General features: G+C 38.7%; 1 pseudogene; it reads left to right on the top strand.

The window, feature by feature from the left end:
- The first annotated feature begins 298 nt into the window (after positions 1-298).
- LOC129065170 (ferritin light chain-like) lies at positions 299-802 on the top strand (annotated as a pseudogene).
- The last annotated feature ends 6309 nt before the right edge of the window (positions 803-7111 follow it).

Consider the following 7111-nt stretch of genomic DNA (forward strand, 5'->3'; position numbering starts at 1 on the left):
GTAATTAGTACAGGGATTACAATTAAACTCTTATCAAAAGCTAGACTGAGACAGTGTGCCCTGCAGGCCCCCAGATCTGTCACTTGCTGTAAGTGTTTAGATGGAACAGATGTTATTCCCATCCTTGCCTTCTCTCCTCCCACTCAGTGGGAGGAGGTGGCACTGCCTCTCAGCATGTTCTAACTTCTCCCCTTCCATTGTAATTTCTGGAGCCATACATATTGTCAGCTATCTTCTGCTTCTGAGAGCAGCTACTGTCATATTTTCTGGTTAGCTCCTCACCACTGACGGACTAACCATGAGCTCCAACATCCACCAGAATTATTCTGCTGAGGTGGAGGCTGCTATCAACCACCTGGTTAACCTGCATCTTACAACCTCTTATACCTACTTCTCTATGAACTTCTACTTTGAAGGTGATGAGGTGGCCCTGGAAAGCATGGACCACTTCTTCCTGGAGTTGGCTAAGGAAAAACACAAAGATGCCAAGCTTCTCTCAAAGATACAAATCCAGTGGAATGTCTGTTCCTTTATCCAGGATGGGAAGAGGCAGCGTGGATGCCATGGAAGCCACTATGGTCCTAGAGAAGACCCTGAGCCAGGCCCTTTTGGATTTTCATGCCCTGCAATCTGCCAACACAGACCACCATCACTGTAACTTTCTGGAGAGCCACTTCTTAGAAGATGAAGTGAAACACATCAAGAAAATGGGCGAACACTGGACCAACCTCTACAGGCTTACCAGCCCCAGGCCAGGCTGAGCAAGTATCTCTTCAAAAGGCTCACCCACAAGCATGACTAGGAGCTTCTGGAGCCCAGCAACCTTTGGGGGACCCTACTTCTCTCCCCTGTCATTGAGATTTCTGATGGAGCCTCTTTTTCCAGCCAGGAGCAAACATATTAAATACCTTGAAACAACCCTCACCCAAGCCGTGAGATCAAATGGAAACCAGAAAAAAAAATTCTTTTTGCAGAGAGGAATAAAAGCTAGGGGTGTGTGGCAGGGTGGGATAGTATGCAGAATGGCATGAAGAATTTGTAGTCTGTTTAATTCTTTAGGTTTTCTAAAGAAATTTTTGTTTTACTTGTGTGAATCACCTGTATATGCTGAGGATCTGATAAACTATGCTTTCTCTGTCAAGGAAAATGAATGCAGTTATTCGCTAAATGTTGTCTACAATTTGAGTGTTTTCATAATTTCTCTGAAGCCTTTCTGGGTACTGGATTAAACTCTGTTGTTCTAAAATTTTTCTTTGGTTTTGCTTCACAGAGCAAAGTGCCGAGTACCTTGACCAATATCATACTTTTTCCCCCCTCAACCCCCAAACTCATGATTAAATTGCTTTTCCTGATTTTCAAGTTGGTGTGACGCTATCTTCCTATATTAGATACAATGAGAAAGAGCCCTGTGAAATTCATATTTGTTTCTCCCATTAGGTTCCTGCTGAGAACAGTGATTATTACATCATACACTGACCTCTTTATGGAGCCTCTCAAGAGAAATTTCATTCTGTTCTTAATATTAGGAATACCAGTGCTTCACTTGGGTAATTGGTTTGTTTTTGTTTTATGGACACTGTAAATGATGTAACTAATTAACCTTCCTTTTTCGACTGTCTGCTAGAAAGCTTAGACCCAAATTTGTGTTCCAGCCAGAGTAAAACAGTAGGATCATATAAGTGTTTTTATATAAGCTTCATTCTTGGTTCTTCTGTTTCTAATTTCTTGGTGTACTTTATACATTACTTTAAGCCACCTTAAACCCTTTCTAGAACAAGGTTGTGTATAAATAGATAAAGTACACTTTAAAATGCAGATTAAAAAGTCACTCTGCAGTTCATTTTAGAGGAAAGAGAAGACAACTTTAATGATGCAGTGAGAGCCAAAGTGATTAGAATGGAGGTGGGTCAAATGGAGGTTAAATTCCAGAAGCCAAGAGGAGAAGCAGTCAAATTTAGCATTCCTTTAAAAATGTGTTTCATTTTTCTGGTGAGTTGTTTTCTACTAAATTCATACATTTGTGTCCCCCTACATAGCAATTTAGTAATTGTGTACTACTTTCCTTGTACTTTGAAAATATGAAGTTATAACTTGGTTTTAAAACTATAGAACCAAGTTCTATAGAACCTTATCTTCCTGTTTTCATGCAAAATCATTCCATAATAAAAAAGAATATACTGGAAAAATTATTCCAAAGAAAGAAGTTTTATACATTTTCTGGTAGCTGGCAGTAAGAGATATAAGGAAACAGTTAACAATTTTCATATTTGGATTAAATCCCAGATCTCTATACTTAAAATATATGCTTAAAAATCAAATTTATTTTAAAATAGCACTCAAATATAAACATAAGTTAAGGAGAAAAAAAATCACCTAATACTACAAGATCAACTGAAAGCCTATAATTTGAGATAGATTACTTGGGAAGGATGAAGACATTTGTTTTCAAATAACAACATTATATTTGTCAAACCATTAGTTATCAGTATTTTTTAATGTCAAAAAATGGAGCTGTAGGAAAAAGCTTTATTAAAGTCTCCCAAATAGGCTGAAATGGTCTTTGGTCATCAAATAATTCTTGAAAAACAGCAACTTGCTGAGCTGACAACACTAACTCAAAGACATGTGGATAGAACATTAGTTTGGATTTAAAAAAATGACTTAAGGTTCCTGGCAAAATCATCTCTGGAAAAATGGGGATTTGATGGTATTAAAATTCTAGAGATTAATTTGGAAAGAAGTCCCACAGTGATTTCCTCTATGGCTAACCACTGTGTGTGTACTTGCACAGACAGCTGTAATAAATGGTTCCTGTAGGCTATGACTATATTCCTTGTACCAGCCTTCAAGTCTCTCCTTGGTCTACTTTGTCTAATCTTTTCAATTAAATTTTCTATTCCCTATTGTTGGAAGTTTTGGGAGTTACAAACTGATCACCTTTCCTTTCATCCAAATTCAAATTAATTAGAACAGATACAAAAAGCCAGGTAGAAATAAATATAGCTTTAGTGGTGGTAAAACTAAATTGCAAAATGTGTTAGGACTTCCTATTGCCACATCCAGAATTAAACTCAACCATCCCGTTCCAGGAAGAGAAGCTGAAACAGAGCAGAAACCAAGCTGGGCTGGCCAGAGTCAGGCTTAGCCTCATCTGCTAACCCAGTGGAGACTGGCACCCAGGGTAATGCTGGTGGCCCGAGGCATGTGGAGAGGGCATCGCAGCCTCTATTTCCTTGTCATAGGACTGACTGTACGATTGCTAATGTGCAACAATAGACATCAAGCTCTCAGAGCGTACATTAACTCCAATACACCCCTGTTAGGAACTATAGTGGAAGTTTTTTTCTGTTTTATAGAAGTGTGAGGTCTAGGAGATGAAGTTCTCCTGTCAAAGACTGCAGGAGCTCTCTTCCATAGCCAAAGTGCTCAGTTTACTGCCCTAGTACTTGCAATTTTTACAAGGTTTCCCTCACCAGGAAGGCCCTTCATACCCCTCTTCTCCAAATCAAACTCAGTCCACTTTTCAGCCTAGTCTCAATCCACCTTGTGTGAAATATCCCATGACTAACCCAACTCAGTCATATGGCATAGATTTGTCTTCTTTTAGTTGCCTTATGTTACCCACTAGACCATAGACAAATTGGAATCGGGAATGTAAACAACACAGTGGTTGAGCTACGTACCCCTGGCTAGACGGCCGGTTTTCAAATCCTGCCTGTATGCTAACTCATCTTAGTTTAGTCTCTTCACCTCTTTTGATCTCGGCTTCCTCATATGAAAAAACTGGACATGATCATAATACTATCCAACTCATATATTTTAGTAAGGATTAAATGGGATAAGCCACATAGAATCCCTAAATCATGGCCTAGCACATGGTAAATGCACAATAAATGTTAGCTATCTTTATCAACTGACTTTGTATCCAGCAGAGCTTAGTAGAGAGCTAAGATAGTAACAACTCAAAATAAGTTTGCTTCTTGGTTTCAGGAAAATGGATAACTTAGATTCTAGAATCTTTTTAACAATTATTCCTCTCTCTAAATAGGCTGTATGTGTAGAAATGAAGTGTCGTAATTTCCTCATTTCCTGGATGTGATGATCAGTGAGTAGGAGAGGAAAAAAGAAAATGAAGGAGGACCATCCTTCAGCCAAATAAGTAGAGCTACCTTATTTAGGACCTGGGATTAATTGTTTTAATTACTACACTGCTAAAAGCAGGCATGACAACATTTTAACCTCTCAGGAAGGAAAAGCCACATAAGGGGTCATTTCAGAGCTAAAACTAATTAAAACTGCTGGCTGCTGCTCTTTGCATAGTTTACAATTTTTGGTAATCTTCCCCTCCCACTCTTTTCACCCACACATATCCCTCCTTCCATTTTGTGGTAACCTTGGATATGTCAGCATTAGGGATTAGGGACTGAGTAGGCACAGTCAAAACTCCAGGCATCACTGAGGCCTTGAACTTCTCCTTTACTGTAGTGCCTGTTTAACGCTCTTGCTTTTGGGATACTATGTAGTTGACTCACCTTCTCCAGAAAGATGTACAGTCTTAGAGGACTGGGTTAAAAATAATACTTATTTAGAAGAGGGAAATGTTTTTACTAGATTCATGTCATGTTCTTTATCTCCATAAGTCATTTAGCCACCTTTATGAATAATTTATTCTACATAATAATAATGAAGAATGCACTAATCCATGGGGGAATGGGAGAAGCACACATTAGGAAAGAGTTTTGAATTAATGTAATGTTTTATCTGAGAATAAACTCCCCAAGAAGCAGACATCTTCCTCAGTATTTTAGAAAGTCTGATAGCTAAATTAGGGATCATAAGAGGAAGCAGGAAAAAAGTCTGGATTTCACCAGAAGACCTCCAAGTTCCCACAGCTGTGCAAGGTGTCAGGTCAAAGTGGGGGACATGTGGGTAGAGGCAGCTATTCTTAGATTTAAAATGAAGTGCATATTCCTGCTAAAAATTCATACCCTGAATCTAATAACAAAAATAATCAGACAGAATTAAATTGAAGGGCATTCTAAACAATAACTGGCCTGTAATTCTCAAAAGTGTGAAGGTCAAGAAAGGCAGAGGAAGACTGAGGAATTGTGCCAGGTTAAAGAAGACTAAAAATCATGACAACTAAATTCATGATCCTGGATTGGGCTTGTATAGTTGTGCATGTGGTGTGGGGGGTGGGGAGGGGTATAAAAGACATTGAGACAACTTATAAAATTTTAATATGGACTATATACTGGATAATGGTATTGTATCAGTGTTAAATTTCCCCAATTTAGATAATTTCATGGTAGCTAGGTAGGAGAATGCCCTTGCTATTGAAAAACACCAAGTGAAGTATTTAGGGTAACCAATAATTCTGATTTGCCAGGGAATGAGCTATTTCCTGCAATATAGGATTTTTAGTACTAAAACGAGAACAAATGCAGACAAATAAGGACAGTTGTAGCCAGCTACTGTTTGAAAAGGATAGAGAAGTTGTGACTTTTTCCCGGTGGGTCATGATACAATTACCTTTATCTTCTGGACTTTTTCTACATCATTGTGGCTAACTGTAACTGTGGTTCAGTGTCATTCATTCCATCATTACCTTTTTTTTTTTTTGGCTCTGGAACTTGGAGGTCTGCATATTTTTCAATTTTATTTCTATCTTTGCTGAGTTTTAATCTTCCATTCCATGTCAACAAGAGGAATAAGAAGTTGGAGGAAGCATCGTTGGCTGATGTGCATTTATATGACAACTGTGCAACAGATGGGTGGGGATGCAGGGGCACAGAGATGCATATGTGGAAAAACACAATAGTGACTGGAAGACACTGAGCATAACTTTGCTTATCATTGCACAATAAACCAGCTGGTGCCCAATTTGCATTGTCATTTCTCGATTGATTAATTGATAAACAAGCACTAAAGCAAAGGCTTATTTTGGATGCATTTAAAAAAATCTTTACCTAATCCTCACTCATAGTTTATGTGTTGTTTAGTTGGTTCTAAGGGCACCAAGTATCAATCACACTGGAAAGTTAATGGTTTTTGATCAGTTTATTGCCACCATCCTAGCTAACTTTATTGGATTATAAAAATTGGTAGAAGTAATAGATTATTAGTTAGCATTTCTATTGGTAAGATGTTGAGCCAGAAGTTGCAAGTATTATACAGAATAATGACGGACTCCTTCTCTCCTTTTTAGACAGCAGTGTGTGTTTTGTTGTTTTTTCTTTTAATCTCCAGTTTCTGTAAATCAGGATTTATTACCTCCAGTTTCTGTGAATCAGGAATCTAGGCACCAATTAGCTGAGCACTCTGGCTCAAGATCTCTCATGAGATACATTCAAAATGTGGACGATGGCTGTAGTCTCACTGTGAAAGGATTGACTTTCAAGCTCACGCTTGTGGCTGCTGACAAGATTCAGTTTCTTGGAAGTGTTTGTACTGAAGGTCTCAGTTCCTTGTTGGCTCTTGACTGGAGGCCACTCTGAATTCATTGCCACCTTGTCCTCTCCAACATGGCAGCTTGTTTCATCAAAGCCAGTAAGAAGGTCTGCTACCAAGAGGGAAGTCAGTTTTATGTATAGCTAATCATGAAAGTGATATCTCATTACTTTTGCCATATACTATTTGTTAGAGGCAAATCAATAGTTCCAGTTCACACTCAAGGGGAGAGAATTACATATAGGTGTATGTACCAGGAGGCATGCATCATGGGGGCCATCTTAGATGTCTGCCTTCCATTTAGCAGTTTTGGTAGAAGCATAGCAAATTGGTTGACTGAGATGGCTCTGAAGCCTTATTTGCATTCCTGGCATTGACACCTACTGGATATATAGCCTTGAAAAGGTTACCTAACCTCTCTAAACTTCAGTTTCCTCATCTGTTAACTCAGAATAATAATAGTACTTAGCCCTCGTGGTGGTTATGAAGGTTAAATTTAAATGAAATTACTAATGTGCACATTTAGCATGATGTCTGGAGTGTAGTAGGTACACATAAATGTTACTTGTTAGCCAGGGTTGCCCAGGAGTAGCCTGATAGATAGGCAGGTGCTTTAGGGAGCACGGAAGGAGAGGAAGGCAATTAAGGGTGGAATCTAGGC

Source organism: Pteronotus mesoamericanus, unplaced genomic scaffold (genome assembly GCF_021234165.1).
Source record: "Pteronotus mesoamericanus isolate MK-2021 breed Mesoamerican mustached bat unplaced genomic scaffold, CSHL_Meso_final contig_173, whole genome shotgun sequence".
Lineage (NCBI taxonomy): Eukaryota > Metazoa > Chordata > Mammalia > Chiroptera > Mormoopidae > Pteronotus > Pteronotus mesoamericanus.